This window comes from Triticum urartu, chromosome 6 (genome assembly GCF_003073215.2).
Source record: "Triticum urartu cultivar G1812 chromosome 6, Tu2.1, whole genome shotgun sequence".
NCBI lineage: Eukaryota > Viridiplantae > Streptophyta > Magnoliopsida > Poales > Poaceae > Triticum > Triticum urartu.
Genome location: NC_053027.1, coordinates 569,384,483 through 569,409,885, shown reverse-complemented (window position 1 = coordinate 569,409,885; position 25,403 = coordinate 569,384,483). Strand labels below are relative to the sequence as shown.

The following is a 25,403-nucleotide window of genomic DNA, read 5'->3' as shown; positions in this document are numbered from 1 at the left end:
ATAGTCAAGGCCAACATACTTGGTGAAACACAAGATTTGCTACCTGGTGCAAATGTTGCCACACCAAATTATGAGTCACCCACTAAACCGTTAACGGCCTCTTTGTTTTAAAGAATTTTCATAGGATTTTTGAACGGTTTGAATTCTTGGGAGTTATTAATCTACATTGATCGTTTGATTCGTAGGATTGAATCATATAGGAAATTTCCTAAGGAATCCACATTTCATAGTAATCCTGAGATAATGAAGTTTGATTGGTTCGGTCTGGTGATGTGCTGATCCACAGAAGACAGGAACATGGCACATCAAATTCTTTGATCATGTGATGCTTAGTGATGTATCTTAGCCACCATCTTAATTTTCTATTGACTTGTTTCATCCTTGGGCGGTCTTTCTTTGGGTGTGCACAGGCAAAGTGGACACACATGGCTGGCTGTTGCAGCTGCACCGTCACTGATCTGGTTGTCGATTAATCCCTTAAATGAATTGTAGTTCGTAGCCCAAGCTGAAAATAAATGTGTATGCATAATAGAAGCTTAACATATATTAGTCTCTGTCCATAGTTAATCTTGTCAATGTGTAAAAGTGTTAATTTGTTACCATGTTCATGTGTTGGTGCATGGTTGAATTACCATATTGATCATGTGTAGATCGCCTCTAGCATTCGGTGAATTTGTATGTCGGTTCACTGTGCAAGACAGCAGAGGCGAGTTGGTCTTGTCGTCTTGACCATGTAATAAGAGGGCTGTGCGCGTGTAGCCAGTACCCAGTTGGAAAAAGAAAGAAAAAGAAGGCATTGGTTGCCTGAAACCTCTGTTTGTGCTGAACCGCTGCTATGTTTTTCTCACCTGACCGAGCAGTTCATGCGTGCGTCTACGTGTGTGTGGCCGCCGGTGAGGAAGTGATTTAGCGGGACAACAACAGCAGTCTCTCACTAGTACAGAAAGATCCACCCCACATGCTTGAAAATGAGGATCGCACACAGTTTTGAGAGCCGTGTGCACACCTCTATGGCCGGCCGATGAGAGGGGTCTATCACACACAGTTGTGACTTCTCTTGCTTCCTCATGCCTGAAAATCCATCCCACATGCCGGTGAGGAAGTGATTTAGCGGGACAACCACAGCAGTCTCTCACTAGTACAGAAAGATCCATCCCATATGCCTGAAAATCATGATCGCAGAGAGTTTTGCAAGGCGTGTGCACACCTCTATGGCTGATGAGAGGGGTCTATCACACACAGTTGTGACTTCTCTATTGTTTACCACTAGTACGATGGCGTTAGCTAGCTAGGCTTCTTTCTAGTGTTTCATCGATGGGCTTGTGGTGTACATTGAGCCGACTGTCGACCGTTGCTTCAGATGCTACCACATGTCCTTTTGTTTGGATTTCAGATGTGGGAGTGTGAGACATCAATAATCTATCTTAGCATGGCTGCACCGTAGTGCACAGCACGTGTCCATTAATTGATGTCAGTTCGTGTATCAGGTCAGACTGAATAATCCAGCATTCCATGTTTGTTTATTCTTTTCTGTTCTTGTTTTTGGCGAGCACAGCAGGTGCTCTGTTTGCAAATTAAAGTGGAAAATAACACGGGTAATCTGGATGAAAACTATTTAAAGGGGAAAATAATTACTCTAACCAATGTATAAGCAGAGTTAAAAAAAATATATATAGTTCTCTCTCCCGGATGTAAATGCATGCAGGATCGAAGCTTATGATCGATGTTCAAAACGAATAGTAAATCAAGTGAAGTGCACATCTGGTGTCTCTTTCGGACATTGAAGATCACATCTTGTGCGAGCTACAGTTGGTTGCTCAGCCGAAGCAGCAGAGCATTTTTCCCATGGCGGTGGGCGTGGTCCCTTTGGAGTCTGGACCTGATCATCTCCACGGCAGCAGCTTCTCCCTCCTCTGCCTCCTTGTTCTGGATCGTCAGGACCTGGTTCCGTCGCGTCTCCAGTTTCTGCTGCAAATCAGACGAAGATCAGTACAAAACGATAATTAGTATTTTTCACAAGTTGTATATATGCTTGTTCTCATGTGTGTGTACAATTTGCATGTTTTTACCATTGTCCCTTTTGTGATTTCTCACAGAAGAGGTGAGCATGAGCATATCCTTGGGTGTTACTCTGAAACTGAATTTTGCAACTAACTGAAGAGACGGCCAGGAAGGCAAGGTTCAGATTCAGAGCCGAGGCCTCTCGTGTTCGGAGCTTCTCGTCAACGGATGACTAGGTTCTTGGGGTTCTCCCGCGACACGACAGAATCGATGGCATCTTCTGCTCGGCCCTGAAGCACAGCAATTATCAAGTTAAGAATGGCCAAACATGCATGCAATTGCAGAGAGAAGAATTCTGCTGTACAAAGTTCAGTTAAATTCAGATGAGTATGGGCCACCTGTTGTCGGCGTTGCTCTTCTGGTTCTCACCCCACGTCTTCACCATTAACAGCTTCCTCTTCATCTCCCTTCTCCAGCACTGCGTCTGTGAGTCCATCAAATTTTAACAGTGATAATGAGGGGTAAAGGAGTCTAAAAAATTGAAGTATCAATCCTTAACTGTACAGGACCAAATACTATTTAAGACTCCATTTCGATCTTCAGCATGTACCAAAGAATCTTCCAGAAAATGCATGCAATTAAATCACGAACAAACAAATCTGTAAACATGCAACACGGCTACCTGCCTGTCGTACATCTTTCTCACATTATCACCAAACCAGGGCCCATCAACCGAACAGCGTGTATTATATTAAAAAACTGCAGACACCTCACACATGCGCTACTACTAACTCTTGGTAGGGATGCTGCTGGTAGTATACACGACAATAAAAGTAAAGATACAGATATGAATAAGCACCTGCAAGGAGAGGCAGACTTGTCCATCGCAGAAAATGTTGAGCAGTTCGATCTCAGAAATGCAGTGACGAACCTCTGAAACTGCAGCCTAGTTTTTTCCGAGGAAGGACACGAGATTGCAGCTTATTCAGAATTGTGCCTTGAGCTGAAAAGACAGACAAGCAGACAATATATAAGTATGAGGCAATGAGAGAGTTACATAAATCTTGCGAATTGAACTACTGCTTGGTCTTTTATTGGAGAAAAGTTAGTACCTTGATTACGGCATCAACCCATGATCAAAGCATACACTAGGGTGGTTGGAATGTTTGTTGGCTGCTTCCCGAATGGCAGCCTTTGCAACCTCAGCTCTGTCTTCATCATTCCCCCGTAGTCCACAATTGATTTTCACGATGCTGGGGAGATTTTCGATTCCGAGATCAAAATCAATGCTAGTATGTGCGTCAAATGCTGTCCAGAAGTCTTCTAACTTGGGCATGGCTCCAGCCGCAAACAACAAATTGATCCCAAAATACGGAATATGATAATAAAACATGGTCAAGCATGAGAATCCAACTTCACCACAGATTATTACTAACTTGGGCACGTCTTCGGGCTCTCCTGTTGAAGGATTTCTAAATGCACATTTACCAAATTTCAGAACCAGATAACGCAGAACAGGTAAGCCTCCAAGGATATAGAAATCTTTCTGCCCAACTCCGACCAATTGAAGGCGTAAGTCTTGGAGGTTGATAAGGGATCCCACGCACTTTGGAACATGTGGAATACTCCAAGACCAGACTACAAGCTTCCGGAGGCTAAGTGGCATAGGGAAAAAAGATTCCCCTACAAATTCGGGGCCATCGCAAACAGTTAGAGAGAGAAGGTTCCCTAGGTTTTTAAGGGAAGCAACAATGATAGTATTCTTGGACTCCTTTTCAGCAGCGTTCACTCGGTTAGCAGACCTATAATCATCAAAATCAAGGGTCACTGCTTTCAGACTCTGCAACTGCTCAAATTCTTGCAGGAAGCTAAATGACTGGCTATAGACACTGGCAGACTTCAATTTCTCCAGTGCTTGCAGCTTGGAAATTCCACATGGAAGTGTAACCTCGCCGTTGACAAATAGGTGCACCAATCTCTTGAGATTGACAATAGATGCTGGTAACTCATGAACATAGGTGCCTCTTAAATCCAGTATCTCTAGGCACCATGCATAGGCGTCCAATTTGTTCTGGGAGCTTGCTTACTTTCTTTGTTCCTCGGAGGCTGAGGTACCTCAGCTGAAACAACCTCTCTATATTTTCAAGATGATGCAAGAGCGCAAGGGTCAGCCAGTAAGAGAACTAGGCAAGGTCCAGATTCAGAGTCTGAGACCTCTTGTGTTCTGAGCGTCACGTCAAGGGCCGCCTTGTGCTTGGTGTCGTTCTCCCACGACACGACAACATCGACGACATCTTCTGCTCAGCCCTGAAGAACGGCATTTTTCCAGTTAAGAGTTTATACTGTCCAAACACACATGCATATATGAGGATTTATTTATGCAAAGTTCAGTTGAGTTGAGTTTGGGCCATCTTTACTTTCAGGAAACGCATGCAATTAATTCAGGAACAAACAAATGTGTGTATACTTGTACATCTTCTTGTTACTTGCCTGTCATCTTTCTCACATTATCACGAAACAGAAGGCCAATAACTCAATATGTACTAATATCTGTATCTGAAGGGTGCAAGTGCAACACGCAGTTCTCTAGCCGGGGATGGTGGGAGTACAGTATACACGGCAATCAGAATAAAGATATACGGAGTACTAAGTTTGACTAAGTACTACGTACCAGCAGGAATGATGAATTGTCCTCGCAGAGAATGATGACTTGTTCGATCTCATAAATGCAGTGATGATGAACCTTTGGAATTATAGCCTAACTGGAATTGTTCCCTGAGCTGAAAAAGACAGACAGAGGATCATATGAGGCAATGAGAGAGATACATAAATCTTATGAATTAAAGTACATGTCCTTTTACGGGAGAAAAAGTTAGTACCTCGATTCCGGCATCGCGTTATCATAGGAAAGATAGACTACGGCGGTTGGGATGTGCGTTGGCTGCTTCCTGAATGGCAGCCTTTGCAGCGTCATGTAAGTGCAGAGGAGTCCGCCACACAAGCGATCACGGTGGCCAGGGCGCTGGAGAAGGCGCGAGGTGTTTGAATAGGTGTTGGGCCGTTGGATAGGAATTGGGTGTGGGCCGTGGGCCAGTGTTGGATTGTACCTCGCGGTATATAAGCGAGAGTGTGGGACTCTGTGAGATTATGAAATTTGAAATAGAGATCATTCTGTCCTCTCATCCCTGCTTATCCTCTCCCTCACGCTATCCTCCTCTCGCCTCCCCTTCGGCTCCGACTCCCCTCCGTCCCCTACCTCTACTCCGGCTAGCCGCCGACCAATTTCTGGACCCCGTAGGGTGTGACAGTTGGTATCAGAGCCGTCGATCCTCTCCGCCGTGCTCGGCCGATTTTTTTTTTCCGATTCGTACCCAACAAATCCAAGGCGACGGTAGCGGATCACCCTAGGGTTCGATCCGCGTAATCCCTGACCTGAGGTGGGTTGATTCAGAGAAATTGGCGACAACGACGACATTCAAGCCAAGTCCGCAGTCGCGCTTCATCGTCGACGAGATGGAGGCGTTCCAGGAAAGGATGCTGAAGGAATTTGTGGAGATCCGCGCCGTGCAGAGCAAGCTGCTCGCCGTCGACGGGCTCAGTGCACAGCTCGAAGCCCTCGACGCCAAGCTGACCGAGCAAGGCGCGCAGCTCGATCAGGTGCAGGTCAAGGTAGATTTATCCCGCAACACGCTCGGTCAAGTGCAGCAGAGTCAGGCGCATACGGCGCAGATGCACAAGCAGCAGTGCACGCATGAGATGGCGTCGCCGACGACGTCCGAGGTATCCGATGGCATCCTCGGAGCGGGACCTCGCTCGATGGGGCGTGCACCGCCACCCCCTATTCAGGTACCTGAAATTCAGCACGGTCCACCCATTCCTCTTATGCCTGAAGGAGATGAGACCATGGGCAAACGTCAATGGATGCCGAAGATGGATTTTCCTCGGTTTGATGGCACAGACGTGCGCATCTGGTTGGATAAGTGCGAAGCATTCTTCAGGCTGTATCACATTCCTGACAGTTTCAAGGTCACATCGGCATCTCTGTATCTGTCAGAGAACGCAGCCCGTTGGTACCAGGCATTCAAACAGTCAGGGGAATTTCATTCATGGGAGCAGTTTCGTCAAGCAATTTTACTGGAATTTGATGTGGATGTGTACAGACAAAAGATGAAGGAGCTGATGCTGCTGAAACAAGTGGATACTGTCGAGGAGTATAAGCAGCAGTTTCTGCAACTGGTTTACACACTGAAGTTGTATGAACCCACAGTTAGTGATACGTTTCTGGTCACATTTGTACTGGGTCTCAAGGAGGAGCTTCGATCAGCTGTGGAGTTTCAAATACCAGGCACTGTTCAGTTGGCGGCTCATATGCATCCGTTCAAGAAGGATTGCTTCTGCAACAGAAAACCCACAAAACCAGTGTTCCAAAAACTGCATACACCAAGTCTGACAGCCGTTCTGGGCTAGCAGCTGGAGAATTATGGAAGGCAAAACAACTGAAGGAATATCGCAGAGCAAATGGACTGTGTTACAAGTGTGGAGAGAAGTTTGTGCCAGGGCATGTGTGTAACCAGACTGCAGCAGGGGGTGCTCAGTTGAAAGCAACTGAAGTCCTCACTACATAGGAGATCATTTCAGATACAGTGTTGGATGCATTAGTAGCAGGAGCACAAGCAGAATGTGCAACTATTTCAGTCAATGCTTTGTCTGGGGCACAAAATCCCAAAACCATCCAATTGAGAGCTCTAGTACAGAACAAAGTAGTGTTGATACTAGTGGACTCTGGCAGCACACATACTTTTGTGGACAAGGCCTTTCTGGAAAAAATCTCAGTTACTGCTGGACCTCTGGCAGTTCCTTTACAAGTAAAAGTGGTAAATGACAATGTGATTTCTTGTACTGAGAAAGTTTCTCAACTGACCTAGTGGATGCAAGGGCACAGTTTCACAAATTCTATGCAGGTTCTGCCCCTAGGAGGCCATGGCATTATACCGGGAATGGATTGGCTGGAGCAATGGGGTGTAATGCAGTGTCACTGGGCTGACAAATGGATACAATTTCAGTATCAGGGCAAGGATGTCAGGTTACAAGGTGTGCTGCCTGTTAAACAAGAAAGTATTGAAGAGATTTCTGCTGATCAGTTACTGAAATGGGAAAAAGGAAATGAAGTATGGGCTACTGCTCTGTTAAACAGAATAGTTATGGCTCCTGTTATAGAAATTCCTCAGGAAGTGCAACAAGTTTTGGACAGAAACAAACAGGTGTTCCAGGAACCCACAACCCTTCCTCCACATAGAGCTTTTGATCATAAAATAAATCTAGTACCAGATGCTGCTCCTGTAAACTGTAGACCTTACAGGTACTACCCTTTACAGAAAGATGAGATTGAGAAGCAGGTGAAGGAGATGTTGGAAGATGCTGCTCCTGTAAACTGTAGACCTTACAGGTACTCCCCTTTACAGAAAGATGAGATTGAGAAGCAGGTGAAGGAGATGTTGGACACTGGTCTGATTACACCCAGCATCAATCCTTTTGCTACTCCAGTATTGTTAGTCAAAAAGAAAGATGGGACATGGAGGTTCTGTGTGGACTACAGAAAACTGAATGCCATTACTGTGAAAAACAAGTTTCCAATGCCAGTAATAGATAAGATTTTGGATGAGTTAGGAGGAGAAAAATGGTTCTCTAAATTGGATCTCAGAGCTGGTTACCACCAGATAAGGATGAAAGAAGAAGATGAGTACAAAACAGCATTCAAAACTCACCATGGACAGTTCCAATTTAGAGTTATGCCTTTTGGATTGGCCACTGCTCTAGGGACTTTTCAGTGTGTTATGAACTTTGCCTTTGCAGGGGTCAACAGAAAATATGTTCTGGTTTTTATGGATGACATACTTGTGTTCAGTGGAACTTTGGAGGAGCACATTGAACATCTGCAGTTAGTATTTGATATACTAAAGGAGAATCAGCTGTTTGTGAAGGAGAGCAAATGTGCTTTTGCCCAACAGTCCTTGGAATATCTGGGACACATCATTTCTGACAAAGGTGTGTCTATTGATCCTGCTAAGACTGAAGTCATGCTACAGTGGCCAGTGCCAACATCTGTAACTGAATTAAGGAGTTTCCTAGGCCTTACTGGGTATTACAGGAAATTTGTCAGAAACTATGGGTTGCTGGCAAAACCCTTGACTGTTCTCCTAAAGAAGCAAGCATTTGTGTGGACTAAGACAACACAACAAGCTTTTGAATTGCTAAAGAAGGCCATGGTTAGTACACCTGTGTTAGCCTTGCCCAATTTTGGCAAGACTTTCACTGTTGAAACTGATGCATGTAACACTGGGATGGGAGCTGTACTGTCTCAAGAAGGGCATCCTGTGGCATATTATAGCAAAGCTTTGGGCATGCAGAATTAGAAGAAATCAATATATGAGAAGGAGTTTCTGGCAATCATGTTAGCCATTGATAGATGGAGATCCTACTTAAGCAGAGCCCCATTTGTAATTAAAATAGACCATCAAAGTCTATGTCACTTGGGAGATCAAAACCTTACATCTGATTTGCAAAGGAAGGCAATGACAAAACTGGTAGGTCTACAATTCTCCATACAGTACAAAAAAGGGGTGGAAAACACTGCTGCAGATGCTTTGTCTAGAGTAGCTCATTTATTTTTGGTGCAAAGTGTGTCCACCAGCAAACCTGTGTGGATACAGGAAGTTCTCAACTCATACTTTGTGGACCCAGAAGCTCTAGCATTGTTACAAAAGTTAGCTGTAGATCCTGCAGCCTGTCCTGGTTTTCAACTGCAGGAAGGGCTTCTGAAACAAGACAGCAAGATTTGGATTGGAGCAAATGAGGGTCTGAAAACAAAACTGGTTCAGGCATTTCATTCCACTCCAGTAGGAGGGCACTCAGGTATTCTACCAACATATCACAGAGTTAAACAGCTGTTCAGTTGGAGAGGGATGAGAACAGATGTGGAAAATTTTGTCAAGCAATGTGCTGTATGTCAACAAGCTAAACATGAGTTGTGCAAATCACCAGGCCTATTACAACCACTTCCCATTCCTGACAGTCCTTGGCAAGCCATCAGTATGGATTTCATCGAGGGATTGCCCAAGTCAGAAGGATATTCAGCTATTTTGGTAGTGGTGGATCGTTTCACAAAGGTTAGCCACTTCCTACCTTTGAAACATCCCTTCACAGCAGCATCTGTGGCCAAGATATTTCTCAACAACATTGTCAAACTGCATGGACTACCACTGGCAATTGTGTCAGACAGAGACAAGATTTTCACTAGCTCCTTTTGGAAAGAATTGTTCAGGATATGGGGCACTGAATTACAAATGAGCACAGCCTATCATCCCCAGACTGATGGACAAATAGAACGGGTCAATCAGTGTTTGGAAATGTACATGAGGTGTGTTGTCCATGAATTCCCAACCAAGTAGGTAGCCTGGCTGCCCCAAGCTGAATTTTGGTACAACTCCACCTATCATTCATCTCTGGGATGTACTCCATATAAAGCTCTCTATGGGTATACACCCAATATGGGCCAGCTATTGGGACAAACACCTTCCAGTCACCCTGATGTCAATGAGTGGTTGTCCACACACACTCAGCATACAGCAGCTCTGAAGGATCATCTAGAAAGGGCTCAGTGCAAGTATAAACACTTTGCGGACAGAAAACGATCTGACAGAGTGTTTACACCAGGTGAAATGGTATATCTGAGACTGCAACCTTATGCTCAGTCCATGGTGGTAAACCGTCCTTGCAAGAAGCTAGCTCTGAAGTACTTTGGACCTTACAAAATTTTGGACAAGGTGGGCAATGCTGCATACCGACTGGAGCTACCCAGAGGAAGCCAGGTACATCCAGTTTTCCATGTATCTCAGCTCAAGGGACATGTGCCAGACCACACTCCGGTGTTCACCACTCTGCCAGTTCCGACCGATCTATCTGTCCCTGGAGTTATACCTGAAGAAATCTTGGATAGACGTCTGGTCAAGAAAGGGAATGCATCCCACCTGCAAATCTTGGTCAAGTGGTCCAAAATGCCTGCGGCCTCAGCTACGTGGGAGGACTATGAGGTGATCAAGGAGCGTTTTCTGGCGGCACCAGCATGGGGGCACGCTGGATCTTCAGGGGCGGGACCTGTAAGTGCAAAGGAGTCCGCCACACAAGCGATCACGGTGGCCAGGGCGCTAGAGAAGGCGCGAGGTGTTTGAATAGGTGTTGGGCCGTTGGATAGGAATTGGGTGTGGGCCGTGGGCCAGTGTTGGGTTGTACCTCGCGGTATATAAGCGAGAGTGTGGGACTTTGTGAGATTATGAAATTTGTAATAGAGATCATTCTGTCCTCTCATCCCTGCTTATCCTCTCCCTCACGCTATCCTCCTCTCGCCTCCCCTTCGGCTCCGACTCCCCTCCGTCCCCTACCTTTACTCCGGCTAGCCGCCGACCAATTTCTGGACCCCGTAGGGTGTGACACGTCAGTTCCGGTCCTATTGAACGTTAGTTCTTGTCGTATTTGATATCTGGTTTTAACGAGGCTGGGGAGATTTTCGATTCTGAGATCAAAATCACCGCCAGTACCGAGATACTTAGTTTCCGCTCTGTTAAGTGCTATCCAGAGGTCTTCTAACTTGGGCATGGCTCCAGCCGCAAACGTCAAATTCATACTATCTGCACGCAGACTATTATAATCAAATCTCCTCAAGCATGGGAATCCAAGTTCACCACAGACTATGACCCTTGTAACTTCAGGAACTTCAGGCTCTCCTATTAATGTAAGCATGGTATATCTAATTTCAACAATTCTCACAATCAGACAACGCAGAATAGGTAAGCCTCCAAGGATATAGAAATCTTTCTGCTTAGCTCTGAATAGATTTAGGTGTAACTCCTGGAGGTTGACAATGGAGCCCACCCAATTTGGAACATGGAAAATACTAGAACGCAAGAGTTTCAGCTTCTGGAGGCTATGTGGCATTGGGCACAAAGACTCCCTTAGAAATTCAGGGCCAGCCCAAACAGTTAGAGAGAGAAGGTTCCCTAGGTTTTTAAGGGAAGCAACAATAATAGTTTTCTTGGACTCATTTTCAGCATTCACTCGGTCAGCATAATTATAACCCTCAAAATTAAGGGCCAATACCTTCAGACTCTGCAGCTGCCCAAATTCTTGCAGGAAGTTAAATGACTGGTTATAGACAGAGACAACCTTCAATTTCTCCAGTGCCTGCAACTTGGAAATTCCACAAGGAATTGTAACATTCTTGGTTACTAATAGGCGCACCAGGCTCTTGAGATTGACAATAGATGTTGGTAACTCACAAACAGAGGTGCCTCTTAACTCCAGTATCTCTAAACACCATAGGCGTCCGATTTGTTCTGGAAGCTTGCTTACTTTCTTTGCCCATCGGAGACTCAGGTACCTCAGCTGAAACGATTTATCTATATTTTCAAGATGATGGTTCTCCATGAAGGAAATATGGCCTAGAGGCAATAATAAAGTTATTATTTATTTCCTTATATCATGATAAATGTTTATTATTCATGCTAGAATTGTATTAACCGGAAACATAATACACGTGTGAATACATAGACAAACAGAGTGTCACTAGTATGCCTCTACTTGACTAGCTCGTTAATCAAAGATGGTTATGTTTCCTAACCATGGACAAAGAGTTGTTATTTGATTAACGGGATCACATCATTAGGTGAATGATCTGATTGACATGACCCATTCAATTAGCTTAGCACCCGATCGTTTAGTATGTTGCTATTGCTTTCTTCATGACTTATACATGTTCCTATGACTATGAGATTATGCAACTCCCGTTTGCCGGAGGAACACTTTGTGTGCTACCAAACGTCACAACGTAAATGGGTGATTATAAAGGTGCTCTACAGGTGTCTCCAAAGGTACATGTTGGGTTGGCGTATTTCGAGATTAGGATTTGTCACTCCGAATGTCGGAGAGGTACCTCTGGGCCCTCTCGGTAATGCACATCACATAAGCCTTGCAAGCATTGCAACTAATGAGTTAGTTGCAAGATGATGTATTACGGAACGAGTAAAAGAGACTTGCCGGTAACGAGATTGAACTAGGTATTGGATACCGACGATCGAATCTCGGGCAAGTAACATACCGATGACAAAGGGAACAACGTATGTTGTTATGCGGTCTGATCGATAAAGATCTTCGTAGAATATGTAGGAGCCAATATGGGCATCCAGGTCCCGCGATTGGTTATTGACCGGAGACGTGTCTCGGTCATGTCTACATTGTTCTCGAACCGTAGGGTCCGCACGCTTAAGGTTTCGATGACAGTTATATAATGAGTTTATGAGTTTTGATGTACCGAAGAAGTTCGGAGTCCCGGACGAGATCGGGGACATGACGAGGAGTCTCGAAATGGTCGAGACGTAAATATCGATATATTGGACGACTATATTCGGACATCGGAAAGGTTCCGAGTGGTTCGGGTATTTTCGGAGTACCGGAGAGTTACGGGAATTCGCCGGGAGAAGTATTGGCCCTTATTGGGCCATACGGGAAAGATAGAGGGGCTGTCTAGGGCAGGCCGCGCGCCCCCCAAGGCCTAGTCCGAATTGGACTAGGGGGAGGGGCTGCGCCCCTTCCTTGTTTCCTACTCCTACTACATGGAAGGACTCCTAGTTGGACTAGGAAAGGGGGAATCCTACTCCCAGTGGGAGTAGGACTCCCCTAGGGCGCGCCATAGAGAGGGCCGGCCCTCCCCTCCTCCACTCCTTTATATACGGGGGCAGGGGGCACCCCATAGACACACAAGTTGATCTTCGTGATCGTTCCTTAGCCGTGTGCGGTGCCCCCCTCCACCATATTCCACCTCGGTCATATTGTAGCGGTGCTTAGGCGAAGCCCTGCAACGGTAGAACATCAAGATCGTCACCACGCCGTCGTGCTGACGGAACTCCTCCCCGACGCTTTGCTGGATCGGAGTCCGGAGATCGTCATCGAACTGAACGTGTGCCAAGAACTCGGAGGTGCCGGAGTAACGGTGCTTGGATCGGTCGGATCGTGAAGACGTACGACTACATCAACCTAACGCTTCCGTTGTCGATCTACAAGGGTACATAGATCACACTCTCCCCCTCTCGTTGCTATGCATCACCATGATCTTGCGTGTGCGTAAGAAATTTTTTGAAATTACTACGTTCCCCAACAGTGGCATCCGAGCCTAGGTTTTATATGTTGATGTTATATGCACGAGTAGAACACAAGTGAGTTGTGGGCGATATAAGTCATACTTCTTACCAGCATGTCATACTTTGGTTTGGCGGTATTGTTGGACGAAGCGGCCCGGACCGACATTACGCGTACGCTTACACGAGACCGGTTCTCCCGACGTGCTTTGCACAAAGGTGGTTAGCGGGTGACAGTTTCTCCAACTTTAGTTGAACCAAGTGTGGCTACGCCCGGTCCTTGCGAAGGTTAAAATAGCACCAACTTGACAAACTATCGTTGTGGTTTTGATGCGTAGGTAAGATTGGTTCTTGCTTAAGCCCGTAGCAGCCACGTAAAACTTGCAACAACAAAGTAGAGGACGTCTAACTTGTTTTTGCAGGGCATGTTGTGATGTGATATGGTCAAGACATGATGCTAAATTTTATTGTATGAGATGATCATGTTTTGTAACCGAGTTATCGGCAACTGGCAGGAGCCATATGGTTGTCGCTTTATTGTATGCAATGCAATCGCGCTGTAATGCTTTACTTTATCACTAAGCGGTAGCGATAGTCGTGGAAGCATAAGATTGGCGAGACGAAAATGATGCTACGATGGAGATCAAGGTGTCGCGCCGGTGATGATGGTGATCACGATGGTGCTTCGAAGATGGAGATCACGAGCACAAGATGATGATGGCCATATCATATCACTTATATTGATTGCATGTGATGTTTATCTTTTATGCATCTTATCTTGCTTTGATTGACGGTAGCATTATAAGATGATCTCTCACTAATTATCAAGAAGTGTTCTCCCTGAGTATGCACCGTTGCGAAAGTTCTTCGTGCTGAGACACCATGTGATGATCGGGTGTGATAGGCTCTACGTTCAAATACAACGGGTGCAAAACAGTTGCACACGTGGAATACTCAGGTTATACTTGACGAGCCAAGCATATACAGATATGGCCTCGGAACACGGAGACTGAAAGGTCGAGCATGAATCATATAGTAGATATGATCAGTATAGCGATGTTCACCAATGAAACTACTCCATCTCACGTGATGATCAGACATGGTTTAGTTGATTTGGATCACGTAATCACTTAGAGGATTAGAGGGATGTCTATCTAAGTGGGAGTTCTTAAGTAATATGATTAATTGAACTTAAATTTATCATGAACTTAGTCCTAGTAGTATTTTGCAAATTATGTTGTAGATCAATAGCTCGCGTTGTTGCTTCCCTGTGTTTATTTTGATATGTTCCTAGAGAAAATTGTGTTGAAAGATGTTAGTAGCAATGATGTGGATTGGAGCCGTGATCTGAGGTTTATCCTCATTGCTGCGCAGAAGAATTATGTCCTTGATGCACCGCTAGGTGACAGACCTATTGCAGGAGCATATATAGACGTTATGAACGTTTGGCTAGCTCAATATGATGACTGCTTGATAGTTTAGTGCACCATGCTTAATGGCTTAGAATTGGGACTTCAAAGACATTTTTGAACGTCATGGAGCATATGAGATATTCCAGGAGTTGAAGTTAATATTTCAAGCAAATACCCGAGTTGAGAGATATGAAGTCTCCAACAAGTTCTATAGCTAAAAGATGGAGGAGAATCGCTCAACTAGTGAGCATGTGCTCAGATTGTCTGAGTACTACAATCGCTTGAATCAAGTGGGAGTTAATCTTCCAGATAAGATAGTGATTGACAGAATTCTCTAGACACCATCACCAAGTTAGTAGAACTTCGTGATGAACTATGATATGCAAGGGATAACGGAAATGATTCCCAAGCTCTTCGTAATGCGGAAATTGACGAAGGTAGAAATCGAGAAAAATATCAAGTGTTGATGGTAGACAAGACCACTAGTTTCAAGAAAGGGGCAGAGGGAAGAAGGGGAACTTCAATAAGAACAGCAAGCAAGTTGCTGCTCAAGTGAAGAAGCCCAAGTCTGGTCCTAAGCCTGAGACTAAGTGCTTCTACTGCAATGGGACTGGTCACTGGAAGCGGAACTACCCCAAGTGATTGGCGGATAAGAAGGATGGCAAAGTGAACATAAGTATATTTGATATACATGTTATTGATGTGTACTTTACTAGTGTTTATAGCAACCCCTCAGTATTTGATACTAGTTCAGTTGCTAAGATTAGTAACTCGAAACAGGAGTTGCAGAATAAACAGAGACTAGTTAAGGGTGAAGTGACGATGTGTGTTGGAAGTGGTTCCAAGATTGATATGATCATCATCGTAGACTCCCTGTACTTTCGAGATTAGTGTTGAACCTAAATAAGTGTTATTTGGTGTTTGCGTTGAGCATGAATATGATTTGATCATGTTTATTGCAATACAGTTATTCATTTAAGTTAGAGAACAATTGTTGTTCTGTTTACATGAATAAAACCTTCTATGGTCATACACATCAACGAAAATGGTTTGTTGGATCTCGATTGTAGTGATACACATATTCATAATATTGAAGCCAAAAGATGCAAAGTTAATAATGATAGTGCAACTTATTTGTAGCACTGCCGTTTAGGTCATATTGGTGTAAAGTGCATGAAGAAACTCCATGCTGATGGGATTTTGGAATCACTTGATTATGAATCACTTGATGCTTGCGTACCATGCCTCATGGGCAAGATGACTAAGACTCCGTTCTCCAGAGCGAGCAACCGACTTATTGGAAATAATACATACTGATGTATGCGGTCCGATGAGTGTTAAGGCTCACGGCAAGTATCGTTATTTTCTGAACTTCACAGATGATTTGAGCAGATATGGGTATATCTACTTGATGAAACATAAGTCTGAAACATTTGAAAAGTTCAAAGAATTTCAGAGTGAAGTGGAAAATCATCGTAACAAGAAAATAAAGTTTCTACGATCTGATCGTGGAGAAGAGTATTTGAATTACGAGTTTGGTCTTCAGTTAAAACAATGTGAAATAGTTTCACTACTCACGCCACCTGGAACACCTCAGTGTAATGGTGTGTCCGAACGTCATAACCGTACTTTATTGGATATAGTGCAATCTATGATGTCTCTTACCGATCTACCACTATCGTTTTGGGGTTATGCATTAGAGACAGCTACATTCACGTTAAATAGGGCACCATCTAAATCCGTTGAGACGACACCATATGAACTATGGTTTGGCAAGAAACCTAAGCTGTCGTTTCTTAAAGTTTGGGACTGCGATGCTTATGTGAAAAAGTTTCAACATGATAAGCTCGAACCCAAATCGGAGAAGTAAATCTTCATAGGATATCCAAAGGAAACTATTGGATACACCTTCTATCACAGATCCGAAGACAAGACTTTTGTTGCTAAATTCGGAAACTTTCTAGAGAGGGAGTTTCTCTCGAAAGAAGTGAGTGGGAGGAAAGTAAAAAACTTGATAAGGTAATTGTACCTTTTCCCTTATTGGAAAGTAGTTCATCACAGAAATCTGTTCCTGTGACTACTACACCAATTAGTGAGGAAGCTAATGATGATGATCATGTAACTTCAGATCAAGTTACTACCGAATCTCGCAGGTAAACCAGAGTGAGATCCGCACCAGAGTGGTACTGTAATCCTGTTCTGGAAGTCATGTTACTAGACCATGACGAACTTGCGAACTATGAGGAAGCGATGATGAGCCCAGATTCCGCAAAATGGCTTGAGGCCATGAAATCTGAGATGGGATCCATGTATGAGAACAAAGTATGGACTTTGGTTGACTTGCCCGATGATCGGCAAGCAATTGAGAATAAATGGATCTTCAAGAGGAAGACGGACACTGATAGTAGTGTTACTATCTACAAAGCTAGAATTGTCGCAAAAGGTTTTCGACAAGTTCAAGGTGTTGACTACGATGAGACTTTCTCACTCGTATCTATGCTTAAGTCTGTCCGGATCATGTTAGCAATTGCCGCATTTTATGAAATCTGGCAAATGGATAAACAAAACTGCATTCCTTAATGGATTTATTAAAGAAGAGTTGTATGTGATGCAACAAGAAGGTTTTGTCAATCCTAAAGGTACTAAAAAAATATACAAGCTCCAGCGATCCATTTATGGACTGGTGCAAGCATCTCGGAGTTGGAATATACGCTTTGATAAGTTGATCAAAGCATATAGTTTTATACAGACTTGCGGTGAAGCCTGTATTTACTAGAAAGTGAGTGGGAGCACTACAACATTTCTGATAAGTATATGTGAATGACATATTGTTGATCAGAGACAATGTAGAATTATTCTGCAAAGCATAAAGGAGTGTTTGAAAGGAGTTTTTCAAAGAAAGACCTCGGTGAAGCTGCTTACATATTGAGCATCAAGATCTATAGAGATAGATCAAGACGCTTGATAAGTTTTTTTTCAATAAGTACAAACCTTGACAAGATTTTGAAGTAGTTCAAAATGGAGCAGTCAAAGAAAGAGTTCTTGCCTGTGTTACAAGGTGTGAAGTTGAGTAAGACTCAAAGCCCGACCACGGCAGAAGATAGAAAGAGAATGAAAGTCATTCCCTATGCCTCAGTCATAGGTTCTATAAAGTATGCCATGCTGTGTACCAGATCTATTGTATACCATACACTGAGTTAAGATAGGGAGTACAATAGTGATCTAGGAGTAGATCAATGGACAGCGGTCAAAATTATCCTTACTGGAATAAGGATATGTTTCTCGATTACGGAGGTGACAAAAGGTTCGTCGTAAAGGGTTACGTTGATGCAAGTTTTGACACTGATCCAGATGACTCTAAGTCTCAATCTGGATACATATTGAAAGTGGGAGCAATTAGCTAGAGTAGCTCCATGCAGAGCATTGTTGACATAGAAATTTGCAAAATACATGCGGATCTGAATGTGGCAGACCCGTTGACTAAACCTCTCTCACAAGCAAAACATGATCACTTTTTGGGTCTTAATCACATAGCGATGTGAACTAGATTATTGAATCTAGTAAACCCTTTGGGTGTTAGTCACATGGAGATGTGAACCAATCATATAAAGATGTGAATTATTGATGTTAAATCACATGGCGATGTGATCTAGATTATTGACTCTAGTGCAAGTGGGAGACTGAAGGAAATATGCCCTAGAGGCAATAATAAAGTTATTATTTATTTCCTTATATCATGATAAATGTTTATTATTCATGCTAGAATTGTATTAACCGGAAACATAATACACGTGTGAATACATAGACAAACAGAGTGTCACTAGTATGCCTCTACTTGACTAGCTCGTTAATCAAAGATGGTTATGTTTCCTAACCCATGGACAAAGAGTTGTTATTTGATTAACGGGATCACATCATTAGTGAATGATCTGATTGACATGACCCATTCCATTAGCTTAGCACCCGATCGTTTAGTATGTTGCTATTGCTTTCTTCATGACTTATACATGTTCCTATGACTATGAGATTATGCAACTCCCGTTTGCCGAGAAACACTTTGTGTGCTACCAAACGTCACAACGTAACTGGGTGATTATAAAGGTGCTCTACAGGTGTCTCCAAAGGTACATGTTGGGTTGGCGTATTTCGAGATTAGGATTTGTCACTCCGATTGTCGGAGAGGTATCTCTGGGCCCTCTCGGTAATGCACATCACATAAGCCTTGCAAGCATTGCAACTAATGAGTTAGTTGCAGATGATGTATTACGAACGAGTAAAGAGACTTGCCGGTAACGAGATTGAACTAGGTATTGAGATACCAACGATCGAATCTCGGGCAAGTAACATACGATGACAAAGGGAACAACGTATGTTGTTATGCGGTCTGACCGATAAAGATCTTCGTAGAATATGTAGGAGCCAATATGGGCATCCAGGTCCCGCTATTGGTTATTGACCGGAGACGTGTCTCGGTCATGTCTACATTGTTCTCGAACCGTAGGGTCCGCACGCTTAAGGTTTCGATGACAGTTATATAATGAGTTTATGAGTTTTGATGTACCGAAGGAGTTCGGAGTCCCGGATGAGATCGGGGACATGACGAGGAGTCTCGAAATGGTCGAGACGTAAAGATCGATATATTGGACGACTATATTCGGACATCGGAAAGGTTCCGAGTGGTTCGGGTATTTTTCGGAGTACCGGGAGAGTTACGGAATCCCCCCGGGAGATATATGGGCCTTAGTGGGCCATTACGTGGAAGAGAGGAGAGGTGGCCAGAGATGGGCCGCGCGCCCCTCCCCCCCCTTGGTCCGAATTGGACAAGGAGAGGGGGCCGTCCCCCCTTCCTCCTCTCTCTCCTCTTTCCCCCCCTCCACGAATCCTATTCTAACTAGGAAAGGGGGGGAGTCCTACTCCCAGAAGGAGTAGGACTCCTCCTGGCGCGCCACACCTTGGCCGGCCGGCCCCCCTCCCTTGAACCTTTATATACGGAGGCAGGGGCACCCCTAGAGACACAAGTTGATCCACGTGATCATATTCTTAGCTGTGTGCGGTGCCCCCCTCCACCATATTCCACCTCGGTCATATTGTAGCGGTGCTTAGGCGAAGCCCTGCAACGGTAGAACATCAAGATCGTCACCACGCCGTCATGCTGACGGAACTCCTCCCCGACGCTTTGCTGGATCGGAGTCCGGAGATCGTCATCGAACTGAACGTGTGCCAAGAACTCGGAGGTGCCGGAGTAACGGTGCTTGGATCGGTCGGATCGTGAAGACGTACGACTACATCAACCTAACGCTTCCGTTGTCGATCTACAAGGGTACGTAGATCACACTCTCCCCCTCTCGTTGCTATGCATCACCATGATCTTGCGTGTGCGTAGGAATTTTTTTGAAATTACTACGTTCCCCAACACTCCAGTTGGTCGCAATCTTCAAAGTCCGGAAAACGCAAATGCCTGAACTTATCCATAGAAGGAATTTTCACAGATTCCCCAAACACATCAAGTGATCGGACATGAGACAACACCAGGCGTCTTGGTACTATCAGTTCTTTTTGCTTGCCGGCTTGCAGGGAGAGCCGACGAACTTTGCTTTGTGTCCCAACAGTTAAACTAGGAACACCTACCAAAGTAACAAAGTTTTCTTCGATGGATTTGGATATGATGAAATCAAGAATTGTGTCATGAAGTCGCCAACTTTTTACCATACCATATCTGTTTGTATCCCCAGGTTGGATCAAACTCCTATTGATGAGCTCATTAAAACACCTTTCTCCGAACTGATATGTTTTACTATATCCGGCTTCTGTATGAATTATTCTTTCAGCAATCCATCTATTTATCAAAAATTTCTTCTTAATAGAAAATCTTCAGGGAATATACTCAAACATAAAAGACAAGATTTTAGATGAGCAGGCAGATCAAAGTAACTAAGTGACAATATCTTCATCATTCCTTCAACGCTGGGATTTCTTTCAAGTGCTCGACCAATAGAATCTTCAACTTGTTTCCATGATCCCTCTGTCCTTTTAGTATTGGCCAACAAACCAGATATAGCAATGATTGCCAAAGGCAACCCAGCACATTTTTCCAAAATATTCTCAGAAACCTTTTTAAGGTATGCGGGGCAATTTTCTTCATAGTTGAATAGTCTTGTGTAAAATAACTGCCTGGAATGCACCATATCAAGGGGCCTTATGGAATAAATATCTCCATTGAATGGTGTTGAATGGCATGATTCAGCAACATCATTTTTACGGGTAGTGGTGATTATGATACTGCCAGAACTAGTGAGGGGAAATGCAAGCTTAATAATATCCCATGTATCCACGTCCCATATATCATCAAGAACAACAAAATACCTGCACGAGGATACATGGTTGATATCAATGAGACAATATTATAAATAGTGTACACCAAGGTAGAAAAATACATAAGACTATAAACATGTTCATAGTGGCAGCATAAGAATACACCCCTGAGTGATGCTAATTAGTTCGGCAAATTATGGTGAGGTGGGTGAATGGGTGATACCCAACAATTTAAACAAGATTCATTACCATGGAAAAGATCAAGGGTGACTAAACAAGAGATTCAACACAACATTATGATGTATGTACATACTTTACTAGTCTAGAAAGGATCTTGATTAGGTGATCATGAAATTTAAAGAGTCCACCTAGGTGTGGATCTAAACATCCTATGATTTAAAATCAAGAAAACCTATGTATAATACAATATGGAAAAGTTCATTTCTACTCTTGACTATTGTTTTTCCTTACATTTCCTGTAACCAATTTATGGGGCCAGTTAACTCTAAACTATTGTTTTTTCCTGTTTGAGCGACCACAATGTTTGGTGACGCACATGATGACATGATGCCGAGGCAACAACCGAGGCCTTGGGGATCTCATCACAATTGGGACATGAGATAAGAGGGAGGAAGTAGTACAAGTCCATACAGATGCAGGCTGGATACGATGCGTCCAAAGATTAAGAGCACAAATGGAAAAGGTGGAAGAAAAAGAAGGTGACGGGCATGGCATGGCCTGCCCTGAATTGGACATGGGATAAAGTACTCCAAAAATGGTTTGGATATCATGGAAAGCCCAAAAATACTTACAAAGAGAAGTGAGAGAAGTCGATAATTAATACATGCATGAAAATGAACTTTTTCCACATAACAAAAGTGTATGAGTGGTGTTATTGTTAGCAATGGGCCAAGACTAGCTACTTGATCTGCGCCCTAAGAACATGGCTAGCAGAGCAAATATAATAAGAGGTGTAAGCATGCTATAAGAGTTGTCACATCATATTTGTGTTGAGTTGAAGAACAGAGAAGAGAACGAACTGTATATTTGTAGTCATCTGTAACACGAGCTTGAAGAAACTATGTGAGTTAGGTGGGTCAGATATTGATGGGGTAGTATATTTCTATAACGAAAATTTATTTGGTGGGCTATTAGAATAACCAAATATGATATGGCAATGGTATATAACCAGGAGTTGACTCTATCATTATCCTTGCACATATTAGAATCAAACGATGGATACATGCTAGTGCCATGCTACCTAAAGCCATCATTTATAATCACTCTTATGATGAGATTAGATATCAGATATTATATTTGTCTTGGAGCACATGTAGAGGGAGGCTCTTGCGGGAGAGCTCACTCTCCTCATTTTTCATTCTCTCTCTCCTCCATATAAGCAAAAGTCTCATTTAAGCAGACTATACCCCCCAACCCTCCCCCCTATTATACTTCCTTTAAGGTTGTGCTATATGCTCATTGATGGGAGTAGCTATGTATTAAACATGGTATTATACCGAAGGTAACAAAAAAGGTCATATTTAACGAACGGACGTTTGTAATATGTATGGTGTTAGTACTCTCAGTTTTTATTTACTTGGCAACATGAACTTCACCACAATATATGACCATTACTTTATTATAGCAATTTATGGAAAAAATGAACGAAAAGTATATGGAACTATTTTTGTTACACAAATTACAAGATGATTTTCATGTGAAATATCTAAATATTTTTATACTACAACATGACAAGTTGGAAAAGAAATTGTACCTTTTGTCTGCCAGGAAATCGACGATCTTGCTAATGAGTTGTTGTATACTCCCTGCTTCGGTGTCGGCATAACTTTGATCACTAACTTCACTAAAAATAGTTCTCATGATATTCATCATGTCTGGATTTCTCGACACGGATAAGAAGGCCCGGCATTTGAACTCTCCTTTGAGGTCTTGATACACTTGATTTGCAAGAGTTGTCTTTCCCATCCCACCGGATCCCACGATGGATACTAAGTTCATTTTCTCTTGTGTTGACGCATCTTGTGTCAATAGTTTAATTATCTCAGCTTTAGGTTCATCAATTCCGACAAGCTGAGAGGCTTGCTGAAAGATAGCAAGGGCTCTAGGGTCAGCATAAGGATTTGTTTTGAGCACATCAGTCAATCGCATACGCAAAAATATAGGTCTAATCATTCCAGCAAAGCGCTCAAAATCCTCATCATCCTTTTTCTTGGATGGTTTCGGAGGAAAAGGCATGGGTTTCTGAACCCATGGTTCTCTTTATTTACCATGTTTCCTAGCAACGAAGTCTCTTTTATCATAACGTTGATTCTTTGGTTGTGGGTTATCAAGATCAACAGCAGGTTCAACTTCTACATCATTATCATTACTAGGTTGAGCATCATCATGAACATCATCATTAACATTTTCACTAGGTTCATGTTCATTACCAGATTGTGTTTCAGCATCAGACATAGAGATATCATTTGGATTATCAGGTGGTTCAACAATAGGTTCACTAGAAGTTTGCACAGTTCTATCATTTTTCTTTTTCTTCCTTTTAGAAGAACTAGGTGCATCAATATTATTTCTTTGAGAATCTTGCTCGATTCTCTTAGGGTGGCCTTCAGGATACAAAGGTTCCTGAGTCATTCTACCAGTTCTAGTAGCCACTCTAACAGCATAATCATTTTTCTTACTATTCATTTCATCAAGCATTTCTTTCTGAGCTTTAAGTACTTGTTCTACTTGAGTGGTAACCATAGAAGCATGTTTGCTAACAAGTTTAATTTCACCTCTAATATTATCCATATAATCACTCAAGCGTTTAATCATAAAGGTATTCTGCTTTAATTGTCTACCAAAATAAGCATTAAAGTCATCTTGCTTAAACATAAAGTCATCAAACTCATCCAAGCACTGACTAGCAATTTTAGTAGGAGGGACTTCAACTTTATCATATCTATAGAGAGAATTTACCTTTACTACCTGTGTCGGGATATCGGGAGGTTCTTCAGTAAATAAGTAATTGAGATCATATACTTCTTCAACAGGCGGTAAATTAAGACCATGTATTTCTTCAATAGGAGGTAAATTCTTAACATCTTCAGCTTTAATACTTTTTTCCTTCATAGATTTCTTTGCCTCTTGCATATCTTCGGGACTGAGAAATAGAACACCTCTCTTCTTCGGAGTTGGTTTAGGAATAGGCTCAGCAATTGGCTCAGGAGCTGGCTCAGGAGTTGGCTCGGGAGGTGGCTCAGGAGGTGCCCAATTATTTTCATTTGCCAACATATTATTCAATAAAATTTTAGTGTCATCCGGTGTTCTTTCCCTGAAAAGAGAACCAACACAACTATCCAGGTAATCTCTGGAAGCATCAGTTAGTCCATTATAAAAGATATCAAATATTTCAGGTTTCTTAAGAGGATGATCAGACAAAGCATTAAGTAACTTGAGAAGCCTCCCCCAAGCTTGTGGGAGACTCTCTTCTTCAATTTGCACAAAATTGTATATTTCCCTCAAAGCAGCTTGTTTCTTATGAGCAGGGAAATATTTAGCAGAGAAGTAATAAATCATATCCTGGGGACTTTGTGTTGGGGAACGTTGCAGAAAACAAAAATTTTCCTACGGTTTCACCAATATCCATCTATGAGTTCATCTAGCAACGAGTGATTGGATGCATCTACATACCTTTGTAGATCGCGAGCGGAAGTGTTCAAAGAACGGGGATGAGGTAGTCGAACACGACGTGATCCAAATCACCGGAGATCCTAGCACCGAACGGACGGCACCTCCGCGTTCAACACACGTACGGTTAGCGTAACGTCTCCTTCTTCTTGATTCAGCAAGGGGAAAGTAGAGGTTGAGGGAGATGGCTCCAGCAGCAGCACGACGGCGTGGTGTTGATGGAGTTGCAGTACTCCGGCAGGGCTTCGCCAAGCACTATGGAGGAGGAGGAGGTGTTGGAGAGGGAGAGGGAGGCAACCAAAGGCATGGATGAAAAAGCCCTCCTTCCCCCACTATATATAGGAGGGCCTAGGGGGGGCGCCGGCCCTAGGAGATCCAATCTCCTAGGGGGGGCGGCGGCCAAGGGAGGTTTCCCTCCCCCCAAGGCACCTAAGGGTGCCTTCCACTTGTGGGACTCTTCCCCTTTGGAAACCCTAGACGCATGGGCCTCCTGGGGCTGGTGCCCTTGGCCCATGTAGGCCAAGGCACACCCCCTATAGCCCATGTGCCCCCCGGGATAGGTGGCCCCACCCGGTGGACCCCCGGGACCCTTCCGGTGGTCCCAGTACAATACCGGTGACCCCGAAACTTGTCCCGATGCCCGAAATAGCACTTCCTATATATAATTCTTTACCTCCGGACCATTCCGGAACTCCTCGTGACGTCCGGGATCTCATCCGGGACTCCGAACAACATTCGGGTTACTGCATATACATATCCCTACAAACCTAGCGTCACCGAACCTTAAGTGTGTAGACCCTAC

General features: G+C 43.5%; 1 pseudogene; it reads right to left on the bottom strand.

Annotated features, from left to right (window-relative positions):
* Positions 1-1,803: 1,803 nt before the first annotated feature.
* LOC125517072 lies at positions 1,804-23,035 on the bottom strand (annotated as a pseudogene).
* Positions 23,036-25,403: the final 2,368 nt, after the last annotated feature.